This window comes from Rhinatrema bivittatum, chromosome 2 (assembly GCF_901001135.1).
Source record: "Rhinatrema bivittatum chromosome 2, aRhiBiv1.1, whole genome shotgun sequence".
In the NCBI taxonomy this organism is placed as follows: Eukaryota; Metazoa; Chordata; class Amphibia; order Gymnophiona; family Rhinatrematidae; genus Rhinatrema; species Rhinatrema bivittatum.
The window spans coordinates 129917564-129942749 of record NC_042616.1 but is presented as its reverse complement, the minus strand read 5'-3'; the positions used below and the strand labels follow the sequence as shown (position 1 = coordinate 129942749).

The 25186-nt window shown below is 44.9% G+C and overlaps 1 protein-coding gene across 4 annotated transcripts in view; it reads left to right on the top strand.

Moving 5' to 3' along the window:
• Positions 1–25186, top strand: part of JCAD (junctional cadherin 5 associated) — a 178966-nt gene that overhangs the window by 37217 nt on the left and 116563 nt on the right. The gene's annotated exons all lie outside the window — the stretch shown is intronic.

Here is a 25186-nt window from a genome sequence, read left to right as displayed (position 1 = left end):
TTTTCAGCTTGGAGAAGAGACGGCTGAGGGGGGATATGATAGAGGTGTTTAAAATCATGAGAGGTCTAGAACGGATAGATATGAATCGGTTTTTTACTCTTTTGGATAATAGAAAGACTAGGGGGCACTCCATAAAGTTAGCATGTGGCACATTTAAAACTAATTGGAGAAAGTTCTTTTTCACTCAACGCACAATTAAACTCTGGAATTTGTTGCCAGAAGATGTGGTTAGTGCAGTTAGTATAGTTGTGTTTAAAAATGGATTGGATAAGTTCTTGGAGAAGTCCATTACCTGCTATTAATTAAGTTGACTTAGATAATAACCACCGCTATTACTAGCAACGGTAACATGGAATAGACTTAGTTTTTGGGTACTTGCCAGGTTCTTATGGCCTGGATTGGCCACTGTTGGAAATAGGATGCTGGGCTTGATGGACCCTTGGTCTGACCCAGTATGGCAAGTTCTTATGTTCTTATGATTTTGAGAGGGAGCTGGAGAGAACCCATCTGCAGAGTGGCCCTGGGTGGTCTCTCACGAGAAGGGCTCAAGGCATTAAGGTGTTTCTTCTCAAAGGGAAGCAACCAGGGGACAAGTCTAGAATCCCAAGAGGTGGAGGAGAATCATGAGGTCCCACAGAGATGGGTTTCATTTGGATATAGAGAGCCACCTGCTCTGCAGAGAACCACCTGGTGCTCAAGAGTGAGTACTGTAGTATTTATGAGCATACCTGTGGCATTAAGACTGTGATAACCAGAGTCTTTGGAGGGAAAATTGAAATAGCGGAGTAAATGATTGGAAGTTATATTCACCAAGGGAGTCATTTTCAAAAGGATTTACATACTTAAAACTGGGTTTTACACATGTAAATGCACTTTGTACATGTAAGTTAGCTTTTGAAAATTGCTACAAAATATGCCATTGAATTGTCAATAGGTTTTACCATTTAAGCGGGTAAATGGGCTTCCAAAGCAACCACCCAGTAATCCACTGCAGAGACACGCGACTTCACCTCTCACACCTGTCCAGTCAGAGTCAACAATAAAGAATGCACTTCATCAAATTTGGTGTACATTTTTTCAAATTACGCATTTAATTCTAGGGCTACTGCCACTGCAAATTCCTTAACCATGGGGTCTGGGGCTTCAGGTGTCGGCAGACTCTAGAAACATGCACCATCTTCCCTTCTGGGCCCTTGAGCTTGATGCGGTCAGCGTGCTGAATCCTCATAGACATGAAGCTCAATCAATCGACATTCTAGCCAACATTCTAGCTCGCACAGAACGTTGAAGAGTCCCTGGTACAAGATTACAAGAAACCACCGCACTTAACTAAAAGTAATAAAAAAACAAAAAACAAGGAGGTGAAGCCCCAGAGCAAACTAAAAGTATGTCTGCCTCTTCACATTGTGTTAGAATTACATACAATATAGAGAGCCCAACAATAATATATGAAATATACAAAATTTATTTAAAGATATCACACAGATATACCTATATAGACAATAAAACTAAGCTAGCACACACACACATTCATACCCACAAGTTAAAAAATATGTTGTATTGAGATACAGAGTATAACTCTATTTATGTTACCAATTGAGTTTACAAATACTTATAAAATTTCAATTGAGAATTAATAAATTACTACAAACTTTAAATTGGAATTATGTGCTATTTGTGTCCGACAAAAGCAGATGCAAGATCTCTTCGTTTCACCCCTGTCATTTGGGGCTTCCTCAGGGACTGATGTAAATGTACATTGTGTCACATGACCTCAACTTCAAACTTTTTAACAAGTAAACAGAGTCTTACTGAAGGTAGACAGTAGGAAACAGCAACCAAAATAGTCTGGGTGATTGCAAATAAAGACAGGTAAAAAGAGGATTATTTTGTAGGACTGAGCCAGATTAGCTGCTGATGTATGCAGATTTACCAGAGCTGACTTAAAACATGAAGAAAAATACCCAGAAACCCTTGCTTCCAAGTCAGAGGTTAACCCTTTAAAGCTATCTGCACTGAATATGACAGAAACAGTGAGTGTGCAGACTGATCACCAGTTGGCAGTGTAGCAGTAAACAAAGAAACTTTATGAAAGTTTGCTTCCTGTAAACAGTGTTCTCCATAGACAGCAGAATGAATTAGTCATGGCACAAGGGGTGTCATCATCCAATAGCAGTGAATGGACCCGTTCTCTTTGCTCATAGAGCTTTTGCTCTACTGAGCATGAGCAGGAGTTCTAGCATGGGCATTGCATTTTGAATCCCTCAGTCGATTTTAGAACTAAGTCTAGTTAAGTAGTTGACTGTCTATGGAGAACACCTTTTATAGAAAGCAAACTTGTTTTCTCTGTCGACAAGCAGAGCTAAATTAGCCATTACACATGGGGAGTCACAAGCTGAAAGTTGCAGTGGAGCATTTAAAGAATAAGCAACTTGAACTGCACCATATAGAGTAGACTACTGGGTGAACTGGCTACACATAACTGTTTATCCAAATTTATTATCATTTTTAAAATAAATTATTAGGGATGTGCAGAGCAAAATTTTATGTTCATATTTCTTATGTCCGAAAGGGGGTCCCACTTGCGGCCAATATGGACATAAAAAAAATCTAATGAGTTGGGTATATGTACATATGTCGCCCATTAAAGTCAATGGGGGAAGGATTTCCAGCCTATTTTTGGCTGCAGAATTGTGGTTTTCTTATCAATTGGCTCAGGAGAGAGTTCCCTTTCCTTTGTGCAGGGAAGTACTCCCTGGAAAGGGTCCACCCCTAGAGTTGTGTGTACCCGGTGTTTACATTGGCGTCCAGTGAATATCGTTGGCGTCTAGTGAATTCCGTTGGCGTCTAGTGAATTCAGACGGTACTTACGCACTTCAGCAGATGACAAAGGAATTGGAGGATCTCTCAGAAATAAGAATACGTGTGGGAACACAAGGTCTGGATGAACAGGCAGGCACAACAATGGAGTTAAAACAGCAGTAGGAACACAAGGCCTGGATGAACAGGCACTTCCTTCGAGGACAGAGGTCAATCCCAGCTAGGGACACAAGGCCTGCATGAACAGGCACAGGAACTAGGTTAAAACACTGGTAGCTCGCCAGCATCTTTCTGATGCATGCTAGAATATTGGCAGCGGTGTGGGCATGGTCCGTCAGGTGGGTGTGCAGTAAAGCCCACCTCCACCCTCATGCTTGTTCAGGGAAGGACTCCCTGGAACGGGTCCACCCCTAGAGTTGTGTGTACCCGGTGTTTACATTGGCGTCCAGTGAATATCGTTGGCGTCTAGTGAATTCCGTTGGCGTCTAGTGAATTCAGACTGTACTTACGCACTTCAGCTGATGACAAACGAATTGGAGCCTAGGATCTCTCACAAATAAGAATACGTGTGGGAACACAAGGCCTGGATGAACAGGTACATCATTCGAGGACAGAGGTCAATTCCAGCTAGGGACACAAGGCCTGCATGAACAGGCACAGCAACCAGGTTAAAACACTTGTGGGAACACAAGGCCTGGATGAACAGGCACAGCCACTGAGTTAAAACACCTGTGAGAACACAAGGCCTGGATGAACAGGCACCGCCACTGAGTTAAAACACCTGTGGGAACACAAGGCCCGGAAGAATGGGCACAGCAACTGAGTTAAAACACCTGTGGGAACACAAGGCCTGGATGAACACGGATACTCGGATAGTAATTATGTGTTTTTTTAATGTATTTATATTCTTATTCGAAAACGTTTCTAGCACGTCATACTTGATTACACTCAGGTACTGTAGGTATTTCCCTATCCCCAGAGGAACACAAGGCCTGGATGAACAGGCACCGCCACTGAGTTAAAACACCTGTGGGAACACAAGGCCTGGATGAACAGGCAGGCACAGCAATGGAGTTAAAACACCAGTAGGAACATGGATGAACACTGATACTCGGATAGTACAATTTTTTTTTTATGGATTTATATTCTTTTTTTAAAAAGTTTATAGCACTTCATTTATTTTTATATTTATTTGTCATTTTTATATACTGACATTCTTGTATTCAATGCAAATCATACTTGCTTACACTCAGTTACTGTATGTATTTCCCTATCCCCAGAGGAACACAAGGCCTGCAGGAACGGGCACAGCAACGGAGTTAAAACACTTGTGGGAACACAAGGCCGGGATGAAGAGGCGCAGCAGTCGAGCACAGAGGTCGATCCCAGCTAGGGACACAAGGCCTGGATGAAGAGGCACATCATTCGAGGACAGAGTTCAATCACAGCTAGGGACACAAGCCGCGGAGGAAAAGACACTAACCAGGATCCTCCAAGCCCTCATTTTCTCCAAATTAGACTACTGCAACTCTACATTTCTTGGACTCCCTTCCTCATACACAAAACCACTCCAAATGGTTCAAAACGCAGCAGCCCGTCTACTAACAAACACTAGGAAAAGAGACCACATTTCCCCAGTCCTAAAAGACCTCCACTGGTTACCAATTCAGTTCAGAGTCATTTACAAATCCATCACCTTGATATAAGAAATCATTCACCAACACACCATAATCGACCTACAAATTCCTCTTCGTTTATTCAAATGCACAAGACCCACCAGGGAAGCCTACAGAGGATGCAATGCCGGTATAAATAAATAAAATCAATAAGTACGTAAGGGAAAGTGGAAAAAAACTTTCAAGAGTGAGTTCAAAAGGGCGGGAAACCGTTAAGAGGTAAACGGGTGGGGTGCGTGCAGTCCGCCTGGAGGATTGAACCCGGCGGGTTCGGTGGGACCGGGGTTTCGGCGGATCCCCCACCCCTTTCGCGGGGGGGCGGGGAACGCCTCCCGGACGGCCCCGGCCCCGTCCAGGAATAAAAAAAATAAAGTAAAGCAATAAAATCAATAAGTACGTAAGGGAAAGTTGAAAACAACTTTCAAGAGCGAGTTCAAAAGGGCGGGAAACCGTTAAGAGTTAAACGGGTGGGGTGCGTGCAGTCCGCCTGGAGGATTCAACCCGGCGGGTTCGGTGGGACCGGGGTTTCGGCGGATCCCCCACCCCTTTCGCGGGGGGGCGGGGAACGCCTCCCGGACGGCCCCGGCCCCGTCCAGGAATAAAAAAAATAAAGTAAAGCAATAAAATCAATAAGTACGTAAGGGAAAGTTGAAAACAACTTTCAAGAGCGAGTTCAAAAGGGCGGGAAACCGTTAAGAGTTAAACGGGTGGGGTGCGTGCAGTCCGCCTGGAGGATTGAACCCGGCGGGTTCTGTGGGACCGGGGTTTCGGCGGATCCCCCACCCCTTTCGCGGGGTGGCGGGGAACGCCTCCCGGACGGCCCCGGCCCCGTCCAGGAATAAAAAAATAAAGTAAATCAATAAAATCAATAAGTACGTAAGGGAAAGTTGAAAACAACTTTCAAGACCGAGTTCAAAAGGGCGGGAAACCGTTAAGAGTTAAACGGGTGGGGTGCGTGCAGTCCGCGGCCCCGTCCCCGTCCAGGAATAAAAAAAATAAAGGAAATCAATAAAATCAATAAGTACGTAAGGGAAAGTTGAAAACAACTTTCAAGAGCGAGTTCAAAAGGGCGGGAAACCGTTAAGAGTTAAACGGGTGGGGTGCGTGCAGTCCGCGGCCCCGGCCCCGTCCAGGAATAAAAAAAATAAAGTAAATCAATAAAATCAATAAGTACGTAAGGGAAAGTTGAAAACAACTTTCAAGACCGAGTTCAAAAGGGCGGGAAACCGTTAAGAGTTAAACGGGTGGGGTGCGTGCAGTCCGCGGCCCCGGCCCCGTCCAGGAATAAAAAAAATAAAGTAAATCAATAAAATCAATAAGTACGTAAGGGAAAGTTGAAAACAACTTTCAAGACCGAGTTCAAAAGGGCGGGAAACCGTTAAGAGTGAAACGGGTGGGGTGCGTGCAGTCCGCCTGGAGGATTGAACCCTCGGGTTCGGTGGGACCGGGGTTTCGGCGGATCCCCCACCCCTTTCGCGGGGGGGCGGGTAACGCCTCCCGGACGGCCGCAGGGCGCATTTCCTCCGCGGCGGAGCGCCGCAACCGGCTCCGTGTCGGCTGGGAAGGCCCAGGGGGGGGCAGGTGGCCCGCCGCTCCGGCGGCGCGTGTTATAGCCCCCCCTGGCAGCAGCTTTGCCGTTTCCCCCGCCGTTTCCTCCTTCCCCTTTGCCAACTGTTAAGTAGTCTTAACCTCATTCACTACATCTATGCAGACGATGTTCAGATTCTTATTCCCATAACAGAATCTATTAACAAAGCCATCGCACTTTGGAACAACAGCTTACAAGCCACCACTAATCTCCTCAACAGTGTAAACCTGGTCCTCAATGCCTCTAAAACTAAACTCCTCTTCATTTCCTACAAGCAAGAAAACCTCCCATCTCAGATCCATCACAAACACCTTCTCACCCACAACCATGTGAGAGACCTGGGAGTAATTATAGACAACCGTCTTCACCTAAAGAATATGATCCAAACCACAACTATAAGATATAATATTATATCTTAATGGGCCTCGACAAAGGAAACTCTTTCCTATTGATCTTGTTAGACCTTTCCGCAGCGTTCGACACGGTCAACCACGCCATCCTCCTAAACCAGCTTTCGTCCATAGGAATCAGCGGCACCGTCCTATCCTGGTTCAAAACGTTTCTCAATTACAGAGGTTACAAAGTTAAACTCCAAAACAAGGAATCCTCAAGATTTGACTCTGTCATAGGAGTCCCTCAAGGTTCTTCATTGTCTCCGACCCTATTTAATATCTATCTTCTTCCTCTCTGCCAACTTCTTACCGACCTCAATCTAAAGTACTTCCTTTACGCAGATGATATTGAAATCATCATCCCTATCAAAGACACATACTGTAAAACTCTTGAGTACTGGGAAACATGCCACCAGAAAATCAAACAAGTAGTAAACAACCTACACCTCATCTTAAACTCATCCAAGACAGAAATCCTACTCATCTCTCCTGAAAACAATATCTCCAACACTACTCTTCCCACCAACCTACCTACCACACAAGTTAGAGAGTTAGGAGTGATAATAGACAACCGGCTAAACTTCAAGGCACATATCAACAAAACAACCAAAGACTGCTTCTATAAACTCCAGGTTCGGAAGAGGATAAGACCTCTTTTCCATGCTCAAGACTTCAGAACGATCATCGAAGCAGTCATTTTTGCGAAATTAGACTACTGCAGTTCCCTATTGCTAGGTCTGCCCTCATCCTATTCCAAACCACTACAGATGGTTCAAAATTCAGCAGCCCGATTACTAACAGGTGCAAGATAGAGAGACCACATATCTCCCATTCTGAAAGAGTTACATTGGCTACCCGTCCACTTCCGTATCATCTATAAAGCCAGATGTGTCATCTTCAAAACTATTCATCAACGCATCTTATGCACTTTAGCTGATGACAAAGGAATCGGAAAATCTCTCAGAAATAAGAATACGCGTGGGAACACAAGGTCTGGATGAACAGGCACATCATTGGAGGACAGAGGTCAATCCCAGCTAGGGACACAAGCCGCGTAGGAAAAGAAACTAACCAGGATTCCCTCAGTAACGGCGAGTGAAGAGGGAAGAGCCCAGCGCCGAATCTCCGCCACTCCGGGTTCGGGGATCTGAACCCGACTCCCTTTCGATTGGCCCAGGGCGACGGAGGCCTTCGCCCGTCCCTTCGGAACGGCTCTCGCCTATCTCTTAGGACCGACTGACCCATGTTGAACTGCTGTTCACATGGAACCCTTCTCCACTTCGGCCTTGAAGAAGAATGCTCAGTCTGTTTAAAATAAGAAAATGAACGGACCCACTCTGAAGGACCATGCTCAGTCTGTTTAAAAGAACAAAATTAACGGACCCACTCAAGGACTATGCTCAGTCTGTTTAAAAGAACAAAATTAACGGACCCATTCTGAAGGTCAATGCTCAGTCTGTTTAAAATAGCAATATCAACAGACCCACTCTGAAGGACAATGCTCAGTCTGTTTAAAATAACAAAACGGAACTGCCCAGCTAGGGACACAAGGCCTGGAGGAACAGGCACATCATTGGAGGACAGAGGTCAATCCCGGCTAGGGACACAAGGCCTGGAGGGACAGGCAAGCACAGCAATGGAGTTAAAACACCAGTAGGAACACAATGCCTGGAGGTACAGGCAGGAACAGCAATGGAGTTAAAACACTTGTGGGAACACAAGGGCTGCACAGTAGATGCCGGTCAGGCACAGCGATTCATGTCAAGAACATGTGCTGCAGTGCTTACATTATCTTGAGCATAGGAGGCAATTGGAACTGCTGCAAGGCTCCTTTCAATAGCTTTTATTCATCTTGCCATTCACAAGGAAAATCGGGAAAGCCAAGCAATGGCAGGTTTACTTTCAAAAACACTAGCATTTCCATCAAGACCGGTGACAGCCTTGAGCGGTGAGGGCTCATGATATCCCCTGTCATTGAAAAAACACGTTCACTGGGCACACTGGTTGGTGGACATGACAGATATCCTTCAGCCACTTTGGCTAGGTGTGGCCAGACAGTGGACTTGTGTGCCCAATATGCCAGCGGATCTGTCTGCGTGTTCTCTATCGGCTCTGAGAGATACCGTGTCACTGACAGCTCTGCTGCTGTCTCCTCCTGTGCTTGGGAGGGCTGAGAGTCACTCAATCCAGTTACTTTCTCTCTCGCCCGTTGCACAACTGATGTATCTTTATGGCCAACATGCCTTGGGCATTCTGACGTTGAGGTGGACGCACTAATAATAGTATCTGTCACTGACACAGTCCTTCTCCTGCCAGGGCTAGCAGCAGCACAACTCTGTGACGTGCCTGCTGTTTCCACCTGTGCTTCAAGCCTAATCTGTCTCCGCCTATGGTGCTCCTGTTCACGGACCTGTGCTAACAACAGCTCCTTCACAAATGACAGACAATTGGTCTGTAGGGCGAGTTTACCTTTCACACGGGGATCACAGACAGAGGCGAGCATGTATGTGCTGTCCTCTGTTAAAGGCCTTAATCTGTCTTTCACCTGCTGCTGCAAAACGTCCACACACTGCAGCACCTCAGCAGTCATTCCCTCTTGCCGTTTAATGCCTTCCAAATGGTCATCCAGGAATTTCACTATAGGGATGATGTCAGCCAAGGTGGAACTTCTGGAACTCAGCTCCTCCGTGACGTCCTTGAAGGGCTGCAGGATTTTTACCAGCTGACTCATGACTAACCAATCGTGATGCCCTAGGGGATTCTGTACACCTATGTCTATTGTACCAGAAAGTTCATGAAGGGGTGTCTGCAGCTCCAGTAACCTCTCCAGCATCATAAAGGTTGAATTCCACCGGGTGGCAACGTCTTGAATGAGACGCTTCTGAGGCATATCCAAATCAGTCTGCTTTTCTCGGAGAACCTGCCCCGCCCTGACACTTCTGTGGAAGTGTGCTGCTATGTTCCTGCACTTGTGTATTAACCGACGCAGGTATTCAGTCTCCTTGTCCTTGGACTCCAAGCCCAAACCTGACTTCACTACCAGATGCAGAGTGTGTGCAAAACATCGGATGTTCTTAAACCGCCCATCGCTTATTGCCTTAACCATGTTTGCACCGTTGTCTGTGACAAAAAAGCCTGCCCGCGTTTTACTGTCTCGCTGGTGTACTTTCCAGCTCGCCAGCATCTTTCTGATGCATGCTAGAATATTGGCAGCGGTATGGGAATGGTCCGTCAGGTGGGTGTTCAGTAAAGCCCACCTCCACCCTGATGCTTGTTCAGTAATAGAGCTGCTGGCTGCCCCTGCCTCTGCCATGTCCCACCAGTGTGCTGTCAGAGAGAGGTAAGAGTGTGCAGCATTCATGGCGGTCCAGATATCGCAGGTGAAATGCACTCTTCCGTCTGCCTTTCCTAGCAGTGCTTGCACGCGACTGACACAGTGCTTGTACAGGCTGGGGATGACCTTTCTACTAAATGTGGTTCTGGAAGGGACTTTGTAATTTGGAAGTACGACCTTCAAGAAACGTTTGAAACCCACATTCTCCACTAACTGCAGGGGCTGGTCATCAAGGGCAATCATTTCCCCAATGCTCCTGGTTACTACTTTTGCGGCTGCCTGCCTCCTACCCCGGGATAGCGTTACCGCACTCCACCCCATTTCCTCCATGGTGCATTGTCGCTTCTCCCACATGTCAGTGGGTTTCTGGCCTGCCGCCTGACTGCTAGAAGGGTATGAGGGCGTGGGCTGACTCTGCTGCTTTCCTACCACTGCACCCTGGTTGGAAGGGGAAGGGGTCCCCTGACGGAAAATGCTACCATCCCCAGATGGCAGTAATCTTGTTGGGTGTTGCCTCTTAATATGATACTCCATGCCAAAATTTGACAGATGTCCCAGTTGCTTGCCTCTGCTAATATCCCTGGCACAGTAATTACACCGAGCATAACGCGGGTCTTCTGTCACTTTAAAATGTGCCCAGATCGCAGATTTCTTTTGTGATCCTCCTCTCTTTCCCGCCCTGGGGGTGGATGGTGGCACTGGAGTTGAGGTACTACTGGGTGTGGGTGGTGCACCCACTGCACCTGGCGAAGCAATGCCAGCGGGGGCAACAGTCACCCTCTGTCTCCCTTCTGACAGCTCTTCCTCCTCCTCGATATCAGTGGAATGTCTCCCCTGCCGCAGATTTCTGGAGGTGGAGGCTAAAACAGGACTAACTGACAATTCTACCGAAGATTGCTCAGGTATTACATCTTCCGTTTCTGATGAGAATCCCATCCAAGAAGATTCTTCTTCTGAATCAGAAGCTAACAGTGCCAGCGCTACCTTGTCACCGCGAAGTTTTGCAGGACACTTCTGTCCCCTGGCTGCTCTTGGGTGTGTAACTTTTGTCTGGCTAGACTCTGCCTCCTCTTCACTCTCCTCCAAAACTACAGTGCCAGAAACACGTGCTGGCGATTGCAAAGTTTCATGGTCTGATTTCTTTTTTTTTGCCATGGAACTGCCATCCCCTACAAAGACGTTTGATTGCGACAGTTGCCTTTTTACCTGTACTGGTGGTGTTGCGCTGGTGTCTTTTGCGGTGCCTCCGCTGCCATTCCCACTAAGTCGCTTGCATCTCCCTTTCCCTGACATTATGGATTTAATGTCAATGAGTACTAGTGGTAACACTGCCCACTGTCCCACAATAATAATGTTCGGTCAGTTTAAAATAACTAAATTAACAGACCCACTCAAGAAGAATGCTCAGTCTGTTTAAAATAACAAATGAACGGACCAAGTCAAGGACAATGCGGTTAAGTCTGTTTAAAAATAGCAGATTGAACAGACTCGCTGAAGGCCAATCTTCACTCTGTTTACAATGCCCACTGCCTCACTGCCTGCCTGGCAATGCACGGAATGTGTCTGTCTGTGTGTGTGCAGTGAGTGCACAGAGAACCAGCTTCCTTTTCAGTAGATATGAGGCAGAGTACTGCCAGTGCCAGCCCTGGCACTGCCCACCCAGCACTGAACCAGTCAAGGACAATGCGGTTAAGTCTGTTTAAAAATAGCAGATTGAACAGACTCGCTGAAGGCCAATCTTCACTCTGTTTACAATGCCCACTGCCTCACTGCCTGCCTGGCAATGCACGGAATGTGTCTGTCTGTGTGAGTGCAGTGAGTGCACAGAGAACCAGCTTCCTTTTCAGTAGATATGAGGCAGGGTACTCCCAGCCCTGGAACTGCTGCCCACCCAGCACTGAACCACTCAAGGAGAATGCTTTTAAGTCTGTTTAAAAATAGCAAATGTAACAGACTCGCTGAAGGGCAATGTTCACTCTGTTTACAATGCCCACTGCCTCACTGCCTGCCTGGCAATGCACGGAATGTGTCTGTCTGTGTGTGTGCAGTGAGTGCACAGAGAACCAGCTTTCTTTTCAGTAGATATGAGGCAGAGTACTGCCAGTGCCAGCCCTGGCACTGCCCACCCAGCACTGAACCAGTCAAGGACAATGCGGTTAAGTCTTTTTAAAAATAGCAGATTGAACAGACTCGCTGAAGGCCAATCTTCACTCTGTTACAATGCCCACTGCCTCACTGCCTGCCTGGCAATGCACGGAATGTGTCTGTCTGTGTGTGTGCAGTGAGTGCACAGAGAACAAGCTTCCTTTTCAGTAGATATGAGGCAGGGTACTCCCAGCCCTGGAACTGCTGCCCACCCAGCACTGAACCACTCAAGGACAATGCGGTTAAGTCTGTTTAAAAATAACAAATTGAACAGACTCGCTTAAGGCCAATCTTCACTCTGTTTATGCCCACTGCCTGCCTGGCAATGCACGGAATGTGTCTGTCTGTGTGTGTGCAGTGAGTGCACAGAGAACCAGCTTCCTTTTCAGTAGATATGAGGCAGAGTACTGCCAGTGCCAGCCCTGGCACTGCCCACCCAGCACTGAACCAGTCAAGGACAATGCGGTTAAGTCTTTTTAAAAATAGCAGATTGAACAGACTCGCTGAAGGCCAATCTTCACTCTGTTTACAATGCCCACTGCCTCACTGCCTGCCTGGCAATGCACGGAATGTGTCTGTCTGTGTGAGTGCAGTGAGTGCACAGAGAACCAGCTTCCTTTTCAGTAGATATGAGGCAGTGTACTCCCAGCCCTGGAACTGCTGCCCACCCAGCACTGAACCACTCAAGGAGAATGCTTTTAAGTCTGTTTAAAAATAGCAAATGTAACAGACTCGCTGAAGGGCAATGTTCACTCTGTTTACAATGCCCACTGCCTCACTGCCTGCCTGGCAATGCACGGAATGTGTCTGTCTGTGTGTGTGCAGTGAGTGCACAGAGAACAAGCTTCCTTTTCAGTAGATATGAGGCAGGGTACTCCCAGCCCTGGAACTGCTGCCCCACCCAGCACTTAAACACTCAAGGACAATGCGGTTAAGTCTGTTTAAAAATAACAAATTGAACAGACTCGCTTAAGGCCAATCTTCACTCTGTTTATGCCCACTGCCTGCCTGGCAATGCACGGAATGTGTCTGTCTGTGTGTGTGCAGTGAGTGCACAGAGAACAAGCTTCCTTTTCAGTAGATATGAGGCAGAGTACTGCCAGTGCCAGCCCTGGCACTGCCCACCCAGCACTGAACCACTCAAGGAGAATGCTTTTAAGTCTGTTTAAAAATAGCAAATGTAACAGACTCGCTGAAGGGCAATGTTCACTCTGTTTACAATGCCCACTGCCTCACTGCCTGCCTGGCAATGCACGGAATGTGTCTGTCTGTGTGCACTGCAGTGCACATAGAACTAAAGTAGATATGAGGCAGGGTACTCCCAGCACTGGAACTGCTGCCCACCCAGCACTGAACCACTAAAGGAGAATGTGTTCACTCTGTTTACAATGCCCACTGCCTCACTGCCTGCCTGGCAATGCACGGAATGTGTCTGTCTGTGTGCACTGCAGTGCACATAGAACTAAAGTAGATATGAGGCAGAGTACTCCCAGCCCTGGAACTGCTGCCCACCCAGCACTGAACCACTCAAGGAGAATGCTTTTAAGTCTGTTTAAAAATAGCAAATGTAACAGACTCGCTGAAGGGCAATGTTCACTCTGTTTACAATGCCCACTGCCTCACTGCCTGCCTGGCAATGCACGGAATGTGTCTGTCTGTGTGCACTGCAGTGCACATAGAACTAAAGTAGATATGAGGCAGGGTACTCCCAGCCCTGGAACTGCTGCCCAGTGCCCACCCAGCACTGAACCACTCAAGGAGAATGCTTTTAAGTCTGTTTAAAAATAGCAAATGTAACAGACTCGCTGAAGGGCAATGTTCACTCTGTTTACAATGCCCACTGCCTCACTGTCTGCCTGGCAATGCACGGAATGTGTCTGTCTGTGTGCACTGCAGTGCACATAGAACTAAAGTAGATATGAGGCAGGGTATTCCCAGCCCTGGAACTGCTGCCCAGTGCCCACCAGCACTGAACCACTCAAGGAGAATGCTTTTAAGTCTGTTTAAAAATAGCAAATGTAACAGACTCGCTGAAGGGCAATGTTCACTCTGTTTACAATGCCCACTGCCTCACTGTCTGCCTGGCAATGCACGGAATGTGTCTGTCTGTGTGCACTGCAGTGCACATAGAACTAAAGTAGATATGAGGCAGAGTACTCCCAGCCCTGGAACTGCTGCCCAGCCAGCACTGAACCACTCAAGGAGAATGCTTTTAAGTCTGTTTAAAAATAGCAAATATGAGGCAGAGTACTGCCAGCCCTGCCTGGCACTGCCCAGGATAAAATGTACAGACTCACTCAATAAGAATGTTCTTTTTTTTTTTTCCCTAACAAAGAATCTGTTCTGTGTTGTCTATCAAATCTGGTTCTGTTCTGTGTTGTCTATCAAATCGGGTTCTGCTATCTTCTCTGCCTCAGCCTGCCTAAGCCCACCCTGCACGATCCCGATCCCGATCCCACCTCCCCACTGAATCGCTGACAATGTCCGTCAGTCCTCGTGCTGCTGCTGCTTTTATAGTGCTGCTGGCTCGTCAGGAAATCCTCAGAGAAGCACGGAATGACAGCGCGATTCGCTGCATTCAGTGCTTCTCTGAAAAGGTGAACGCAGATTCGCTGCGTTCCGGTATCCATGCCGACCTGTCCCACACTTTCCTGTGAGTCACTGAGACTCACAGGACAGGGTCAGACAGGTTGGCATGGTTACCGCAGGGGCGCCGCCATTTTCAGGTAATCCGGGGCTCCGAGCTCGAGTCGCAGGTAATGGCGGCGAGAAAGCGCGCGCTTGGCGATTCGCCGTATCCGACATATCTATGTTCATTTATGTCGGAAATCTGCTCGTATACGCCCCATCTTTTTTTTAAGTTAAAAAAAAATATTGAGTTGCGTTTTCCATATGCGGTCAATCCGAATGCACATCCCTATAAATTATCCATATAGTAATGGGACGACCAAGTTGCAGCTTTGCAGATATCTTCAATAGGCATTGCACGTAGATGAGCCACTGATGCAGCCATGGCTCTCACTGGATGAGCCTTGATAAAATCTATAAACTGGAGATCTGCTAGCACATAACAATATGAGAATTTTGAATAACCCCATTTTGGTCAATATATGTACAGCAAGAGATATATAAATATTTTGACAGACAGCATCTTTTTCAGCTAATAAAATGTCAAGAGCCATTCAGTTGTTCAGCACCACTCCTGATAAAGAGGACACATATGTTTGTAAGGTGGAAATGGCCGTTCTGATCTCATATGCAATCTGTTCTTCTGAGGACAGGTTGAGTCCAAAAGCTTCAAGTTCATAAACTCCTAGGCCAAGAAAGAAAATACATATGAATTTGTGAAATCCACTAGAGTTGAGGGGAGAAAGGCTTTCTCTTTTGACTTATCGATGGGGATGAATGTCAGAATTCACTGGACTTGCAGAGACTTTATTCAATAGATATATAGAAAAATGAGGCACAACATATCCCATGATGAATTGAGAAGTCAGATACAAATATAATCTTTTATAAGCTCTTTTTCTATCTAGACAGAAGATGTCAGTGAATTCCCATTGGGTCACCCATCCATTGACTTGGATAGGGGGATACATGACCTTTTTTCCTTTTCCAATTTAAATCTTTTCTGTCCAATGGAATGGGATATATGCATGTTTCATTTGGATCCATAGGCTTAGATAAGTGGAAAGGGGTTGAAGGGAAATGTTAGCTTGGATAGTGCTATTATAATTATTTCAGTAGTGTTATCCAGAAACAAATAGTTTGGAGCTCTCAGAGAATGGGATGACAGTGGAGAATGAAAGGTGAGGCCCACCTATTGGCATCTGATAGAACCACATACTGCAGATGTCATTTTTAGTCCATCCAGAAGGGAACATAAAGCTTCCATTTGGGTATCCATAAACTACATTGTTACAAAAAGGGTAGTCATTGGTAGAATTTACACAAGGCTTGGTGGAATCATTAATGAACTGGGAACAGTAATCAGCAGTGTCCTGGGCAATAAACAAGTCAATGTTGATCGAGTTCAATGGAATCGGCACTAATTTTCTTAATCCTCCTCGTTTGCTGAAGAACTCACCTCAAGGTTGTATTAGGATAAGATTGACATGGGTGTAGATGCTAGGAAGAAGGACATTCATTGGCAGAGGGGTGCAAATCCAGCAGTTTGTAAGATTGAGACCTGATTGGATGGTCTTGGTCAAAGAAATTAACTCATTCTGATGGTCATGTGAACATAGTACATAAGAAGGCAGAAGAATCAGTAATAATAGCTAGAACTACGTCATCCTGATTCTAGGGGATACCTGGCTATGTCAAGGGATCAATGAGAACTACACAATTCATTTATTTCACTGTGTTCTGGTAGCTCTGTCCCAGTTAGATTAAGGTGTGTCTCACTTCTGCCTAGCAGTATCACATTGTCTGGGTCATGGGCCTTCTTGCAATGGCTGACATGTACCCCATAATCAAGTCCTTGTAATTTCAGAGTTAAATGGTTTATCAACAGTACTTGGTATGAGCCTTTCCATTTAGGCCTCAGAGAGTTCTTTCTGATGAAATATCTTGAAGTACACAAAGTCACCCAATTGTATGTCTAGGAAGCTTGATTAGGTGGTTCTTGGTAGACTGGATAATCTAGTAAATCTTTTTGACTTACTGATGTAATTTGGAAACAAAATATAAAATCAGTTCATCTTGAGCAAAGCTTATGTCAACAGGTAGCTTTGTCATTGAAGGCATGAGAATCTCAGAAAGAATAAGTTCATGCTTGTGATTTATAAGAGTCAGTGGAAGAGCATCAAGCCATTTCAAAGAAGTATCTTGAGTTAGCCTGGACAGTTTATTTTTCAAAACCTAGTTTAAATGTTCAATAGAACTGGAAGCCTGAGAAATATGTCTCTGGTATCCCAAATCTTGGTATGATCTCTTAACAACTATAACAGCATGAAACAGTCAAAAGATTTATATCCATTGTAACACTCGTGTGACATCATGACAAAAATCCATTTGCAGTCTCACAAATGGTCCCTATGGGGCACTCAAATGTGAGGGTACGATCTTCCCCATGTATGGACTATGCAGGTACTTCATCTCTGTACAACACTCAAAACAATTGTGCTCCCGCTCCCACCTCTGCCCTCCCTTGTGTAATTGAGAATTTTCTGTATAAGGATCCATATGTAACACCTGTATGCTACAAAAAGAGTGCATTGTGTTTAATGTGATTTTCCCCTTATGGGAAATACAAGAGTGAGCAGAAGAGCAGGGAAGATTCCAGTTAATAAAAGATTATCTGTTGTATCAAGGGGTGTTCCTGAAATTCTTGATAGAATGGTTCAGCCCCTAGAGGCAGGGTTTTTAGACAGGTTATATTACCCTGGTTAGGATGTGGGCTGTGGTTCCCTCAGAGTCACCAAGCCAGGAGAAGGAGGCAGCTGTGACCCTCTCCTGAGCTACACGGGACAGGAAAAGGAGCTGGGCGGAGATACCCCACAAGTGTCTCAGAAAGCCTGAGAAACGTGAAGAGAAATCTAAAGAAATTAATCTAGGAGTTTACAGAATGAATTAAGGAAACTGTGTAAGGAGAGCCCTCAGGACCAGAAAGGATTCTGTGCCTGATCAAAGTCTCTGAGCAGGGTTGGGGAACTGCATTCCATCTAGAGAAGAGGGAGTGAGTTGCCTTTCAGCCAACCTAAAAGCTATGAGTAACAAAATGGATTTAAACTGTTATGAATGCTAAGGAAGTCAGGCCTAGTTCAAGACAGAAGAGAGACTTGTACATGAACTGTGATCTGACTTTGTTCTGAACTCTTTGAAAGGGATTAAGAATGACATTCTGGATTCTTTTTTGGAAGTGCGGTTTCTACAATTCTTTTGGACTGAATTAACAGTGTATTTAAATAAATAAACGATTTACCTGTTGGAGCATGCCCTCTGTAATGGATAGTGGATTTGTGGAGGTGTTTGTGTGAGTGTCCTTGGCTCAGTTTGGCCCTGCAGTTTATCTGCCCCAGCCCACAACACAGTAGAGACTGATTTCCTCACTTTGTGTGAGTTATCCCAGGCTCCCCAAAGCTGAAAAGGTGTCCCCAGAAAGATAGGGCTTTCTGGAGCAACTCCTGCACTTTGCTCTACTACCTGTATAGGGGCATCAAATAGGGTATGAGGTAGAACAACTGATAGTAGACCCTCCCCTCTTCTCAAGCTGAGAGGGAACTCCTTCCTCCACTCCTTCCTCCACTACAGAGACTGTAAACAGCTGGTTAAAATGCTAATAGTCGTTCTACAATTCCTCCCCTTTCATTTCCAAGTTATGCGTCCATGTTTTTTGTAACTTTCTCACATCCAAAATATTGTTTTAATTTTTGTTAAGTTTCATACTATATTTGTTGTTGTATTGGGAAATGTTCTCTACTTTGTTACTCTCTGCCTTTACCCACATTGTTAATTGTAAACCGGGTTGATGTGATTCCTATCATGAAACTCGGTATATCAAAAATAATAAATAAATAAATAAATAAACTACTCAGGCTCAAGTGCTTTGTAATAGACAGATTGAAAAGGCAGATGTAAAACTCTCCAAAGTATGAGGAAGCACCTAAATACCCAGAGGAGGAACAACTATGGCTTCAAATTCTATGAAACAGCTGAACCAATCTTGGTTTTTCAAGTCCTGCTTTAAACCAATCTGTGCAAAATTTGGAAAGTGGAGTCGACAGGTCAGGGCACACTGTGCTATTGAGGACCTGGAGCAGCAAGTGAAAATGAAATGTGGAGCTGCCAGTTCCTGCAGGAAGTTTAGACTATTCCTGGTTTTCAAAATATGTAGCATGCTACTATAAACAAGGTTCCTGCCCCTATGAACTTATCATTTGTTGGAGCCTTCTAATGTAGATCAAGCTGCATCTGGATCTTTCTTGTGTTTTGGACCTGTCATAAAGGGGTTTTCAAACCTGCAGAGACTGTAAACCACCACAACCAAGGTAAAGGAATATAAAAATATATCAGAAACCCCTGTGTGCTCTCCTGTGAATGACAAATGTTCTGCAAGAACCAGAAACCAGCACTCACAGTGTTAACAAGTTGGGGTAAGGACTGTACTGTTTAGACTGCTCAGAGAACAGCACTACATAGCTAGCCGAGGAGGAAGCCAAAGGTATCCTTGGAGACCATTTAAGATAGAAAAGGCGCAATTTGGCTGACTGTGTGTGCAGGGAGGGGATGACTAGGAGTTGGAGCCAGAAGCTAGGAAGAGAGGAGGGCAACTGGCATCCCTGAATTCAGTTCTTCTCCTGAAGAACTAATTATCAAGAGGAAGTGACAGAAGTCTGCACTTGAAACAATGCAGTCAGACAGCTGTTCTTGCTTCTTAGCCAAGCTGCATGTAAAATCCCAACAAGGGACAGAGGAGCCAGGAGACTGAGATATTTCCTTTCCAGAGACATCTAGGCCCAGGACCACATGGCTGGATCATCTTCCTAAGAGTCTGAGTTAAGTAATCAACCTCAAAAAATGTATTAGCGCCACCATGAAAGAATGCTATTATAAACTCCATGTCCTTAAAAAACTCGAACCTCTCCACCACCTAAATGATTTCTGTACGGTCCTCCAAGCAGTAATCTTCTCCAAAATGGACTACTGCAACGCACTTCTGTTAGGCCTCCCCGCTGCTTTTCTCAAACCCCTGCAGATGCTCCAAAATGCCACAGCACGTATTCTCACCAACTCTCGAAAACACAACCACATTACTCCCATCCGTAAAGACCTCCATTGGCTCCCTATCTCCTTCAGAATCCTATACAAAACCCTCACCTTAATTCACAAAACTCTCCACAACTCCAATATGCAATGGCTAAACAAATCCCTATATTTCCATACCCCTAACAGACTTACCAGATCTGCTCACACTGGCACCCTCTTCGTCCCTCCGCCAAATACACACACCTCAAATCCACCAAAGACTGCGCGCTATCTACTGCTGGCCCCTATCACTGGAACTCCAGGCCCCCCGATATTAATCTTGAACCCTGCACCCAGACCTCCAAAAAGAAACTAAAGACCTGGCTCTTTAAGCAGGCCTTCACATAACTCCTCACCTCCCCCCCTTGCCAACTTACGACCATTCTCCAATGTATATACTCTCCCCGTATGTATTCTAATGTCCCCTGTATATATTCCAATGTATATACTCTCCCCTGTATATATTCCAATGTATATATTCTCCCCTGTATATACTCCTCCTACAAGTTTTCTCTACTACCCCTTTTCCATTTACCTGCCTCTCTATTGCTTCTCCTCTCTTGTGCCTTTTCTGTCCCCCTATCCTTTAATTTCTACTCATTAATTATGAATTTGAATCAGTTATTTGTTATTATGTAACTTTATTTCTTCCCTTCCTTTCCCTTTCTGCCTCTCTATACGTTTTATGTAAACCGATGTGATGTTCCATATGAACTTCGGTATATAAAAGCATTAAATAAATAAATAATAATAAATCTAAACTTTGCACAGAAAATATTTTAGCAGAGGAAGGAGAAGGTTTATTTCCTTGCCTTTTGTCCCCAAATTCAGTATCTCATCTTAATTACTTCAGCTTTTCAGCCAAAGTCAAGCATAAACCTTTACTGGGAAAATAAAACTGGTGGACTTTCTGTAAGAGACACAAACCAGGTCCACTTTCTGTAAACTACCAAGCAACCATTTGGGGAAGTTCCCCAGGAGAGAGAGCCCTTTCACACACTGCAGTGCTCATTTTTTTTGCTTTGTCATCTAGCCAGCTCCCCCATCAAGAGGGATTTAATTTTCTTGATTGTTTTTTTCCACACAATTTTGAGCTTAGGACAGGGTGCTCCCTTTACAAACCGGTGACATTAGAGTGGATCTGTCCCCCCCCCCCCCCCTTTTTTGAATACTCAGGGGTAAAGACAATTTTTGAAAGCTGTGCACTTCTCTGCAATCCCCCACCCTCCCCACCACCACCACCTTCCTCTATTAGCATTTTCTGTTTTTTTTTACTCTCCATATGAGTATTTTGGTTGACCTGGTAGGAGGCCATACTCAGTGTTATTTTTGCTTGATATAAAATATTTTTGCTTGATTATAAAATAAGAAAACTGTACGTTTATATTATACTTCACTACGTACCTATCCCATTTAATGTTCTGGTTGGAGTTACTGTCTACTTACACAATACTAGTGAAAGAGTTAATTACTGCTTTATTCTGGTGTGATGATTTTATCTGGTCTGTGGTGCCACAAGTGAGAAGTTGTTTGGGAAAGGCAGAGAATTGTGGTACCGGGGTGACTGGGACCCTGCCTCATCCCCTACTCAGACTACGAACCTGAAGATAAATCCCATTAGTAAAACACATCGAACAACCCATGGAGAAAATGGTATAAAATGTTTTTTAAATAAATAAATAAATAGTAAATATAATTTCTCTTGTGGTACTCCCCACCCCAAGCATAGGTGGAGGGGCACACTTGCATCTCAGTGCTAGTGGTGTTTTAGCCCCTGCTTCTCTCATCTGAATTCAATGCTGCAGGTACCAGAATGCATCAGGATGGGGTTTGTCAGAACCAGGACTGGCCTAACATCCCCCTCCATGAATCGAGTGACTCGTTTGCCATGAACTTTCTCTTTCTGTGCATACATTATCCAATTGCAAATAGATCTGATAATAACAATAATCCTAAGTGATTCCATTGCATGACAGGCACTATGTAAATGAAAAATGTTTGTTTCTAGTAACAGCGTAAATGGTAGCAGGTAAAGGCTGGGTCAGCAGCAGGCTCAGTACAGTACCAGTAAGAATTGAAATGTACTTCCACCCCAGCTTGTAAGCGCTGTTCCATTCAGGTCACCTTAATGACTTTCTGGAAGCCTGATATAGACATAGCACTGCTGTTTAAGGCCTGGATTCATCATTCTAATGCAGAATGGTGAATCCAGTGAAAACGGGGGGGGGGGTGCAAGACTGCGAAAGCCGGTGTTATCGCTGCCGGCTTTCGCACCCAATAGCACCACCGTGAAAGGTGGTGCTATTGGGCGTGCTGCTGGCGATGATAACAGTGCTTACCTTATCGCCGCCAGCGAAGACATCGCAGCGTCCGCCTCCTTGCTGCCCCGACTCCTCCCCTCGCCACCCCGACTCCGCCCCGACTGCGCCACCAGCAAGCTATTGCACGTGATAAGCGATAGAAAATGAACCCCTAAGATTGTAACAATTGCTCTGTGGCAGGTTATAAAACTGCTGCTTAGTGTTGTAAGTACCATAGGTCAGAAGAATAAATATGTTAATTGAAAAGAGATCATCCTTTCATTGGTCGTAGGTACAAACAAAAGAGGGACTATGGGATAATTACAATAGCTATTGTAGCCCTAGCCCAAATTTGGAAATTGTAGGTATACCTGTATTTGTAGTTTGTCTCTACTGCTTATATTCTAACATTATTCTTGGTTCTGCAGCACAGGACATGCCTTGATTGTCTGTTCCTTTAAATGAGTGTATGGGAAGAATTAATGTCTAGTCCTGGGTATATAAGTCTGAATTTCTGAGTGGGAGGAGAGATTCAAGAGATTCCGAGAAAGACTCTGTGAGAAATCATGAGGTTCTGGTAGAGGGGTAGTCTCTCTCTCTTACCACAGATGCTGGTACGTAACAGGACAACTCCTAGGCACTAAGGCCTAGTTTCTTAATCAGAGCAGTAGGAGGAAGAATGGACACCACTGCTTACCAGAACAATTCCCCCCCCCCCCCCAGGAGAAATCTTGACTCAGGACTACTGATGAGTTATGCCTGAATTATCAATGGGGTCAACTGGAAATTTTTCTGTGTATTCCTGGAACTAAGGGGCTCTAATTGTTTTGTTTCCTTCTGCCAAGATTTGGGATCTGTGTGTCTAAGGCTCTCTTTTAGGATTTCTGCAGTTAAGAACATGTGATTCATCCTATTTGTGCTTTTTAATACTGCTGGTATCTATTCTAGAAGAAATAAAAGTTTGATACGTTGGAACCATAAAGCCATTATATGGGACTTCCTTTGTTGTACCCTAGGGTTATGGATTCAAAGCAGAGGTGGCAACCAAGCTCTTTGGGACAATCTGAAAAGGAGGTCATGATTTCCACTAGGGGGCGGTTGGATGGTCACAGAGGAGAGAAAATGCAGGTTTTCCTTTCTCTCTGTCCTGCAGAAAAATACATACCACTTTCCTCTGAGCCTGGCCCAATTCAACATCTTACCTGACTACTATGAACCCACTCAACAGTGCTAAGGAAAGAAAGAAACCCCTCAACATGTGTTTTTATTTTATGTGCCCCTAACAGGGGTTACGCTATAATATAGGTAATGTAAGTTATAAAAATGTTTTATTCATACAGCAAGCCAGTACCAGTTCAGGACTTCAGATCTCATATGAAAGTAGAGCTGTTGAATTTTAAATTTACATTTTAATGCCTACAAAGTGGTAACCTATTCCTACCATCCATATTTGGGAGATCCTATGTATTCATGCACCAGGCCCTAACTAGTGAGACTAACATTCATGGATATGGTTAAAGGTCTCTAAGGACTAGCTTACCCAGTCCTGGTTATGCGACCTATACCAAACTCTCTTTTGGTCCCTCTAGTCATCTTTCTCTAGCATTATTTCTAACAACAAAATGTTTCAAAATGTAAATTAAGGAAAGAAAGCCTGAGGCATATATCTGCAGCTCTGAATCAGAGGCACTTCAAGCCCATGCACACAGGGCCGGTGGAAGCACTAGGCAAACTAGGCAGCCGCAGAGGCATCTCCTGCTTCCCGTCGGTGCAGGCCTACCCAACACCACTTCTTCCAGCCCGCACCAGCAGGAAGGAGATGCTGACACTGCCAGCAGCTGCAAAGGGAACAAAAGCAAACTCAACAAGCAGGATAGGAAGCAGTAAGAGAAGTGTCAACACTCAGGGCCCAGAAGCTACAGCAACAGCAGGAGGAACATCGGCATGCAGGGTCCAGAAGCAGAAGAGGGAGCATCAGCGTGTAGGGTCGAAAGCAGTAGAAGGAGCATCAAGCATGTGGGCCTGGAAGTAGCAGGAATGACAGCAGAAATGTCAACACGTCAAGCCCAAAATCAGCAATAATAGAGAAGAAGTACTGTCAACCCGCATGGACCAAAGGAGGAGGAGGAAGAAGAGGAACATCGGCCCCATGATGGAGTATTGGAAAACAGTCAGGAAGCAGAGCAGCATGGTCAGCATTACGGTAGCAGCATAGGCCCCGTGGCCCCAAGAAAGACGAGCAGTCCAGTGGACTGTGGGGTTTGAAGGAGGCAGCTGCTTCTGCTACTTTCAGAGGATAAGAGTGAGTATGTGTATCTGCATGACTATCTATGTGTGAGAATGAAGGAAGATGTGAGTATGTTTATGTGTGTCTGTGATCATTTGTAAGAGAGTGCATGTGTGTATGTGTAAGAGAGAATGTGTGTGTTGAGTGCATGTGTGTATATGTGAAAAGTGTGTGTGCGCCTATGAGCATATGAGAGTGTGTATGTATCTGAGCATATGTGAGAGAATGCATGTGTGTAAGAAAGTGTGTATGTGTCAGTGCATGTGTGCTTCTGTGAGCATGTGAGAGAGAGTGCATGTGTGTGTGTGCTTCTGTATGCATGAGAGAGTATGTGAGGATGAAGGAGAGAGAGAGAGAGTGTGTGTATATGTACAAAAGAGAAAGAAAGTAGAAAGTTTGTGCTCAACAGCCCCTTCCACTCCTGTTAATCTTCGACAATACTGGAGCATCTGAAAATCAAAAGTTCCCAGATATGAAGAGTGGAAGATTTCTTTATGCTTATAACTTTTAATTATTGGGTGTTAATTTGATATGTGTTCTGTTTTGAAATATTGTATAGGTGTTTGAAAATTAAAAAAATGTTTTTAATTATTGGTTGTCATTTTCTTCATTAGATATTTTGAAATATGTATTCTTTTTATTAGTATGGTTTTTCTATTACTGATGTTGTTTATCTCTTGATTTTATTGTTTGATGTTTTATAACTTGCTGCATTTTCCAGTTCAGATTTGTTTACAATTTTCTATTTATACTTTATGATCTCTTTATTCTGTATTTGGTGAAGGTCTGTTTGTGCTCTGCATGTGTGATCCAGGTAAGATATTTTGCTGGTGTATAGTTTCTGTGCAGGAATCTGTAATGGCCTGACTTGTTCCGTTTTCCTAATAGGAGGTGT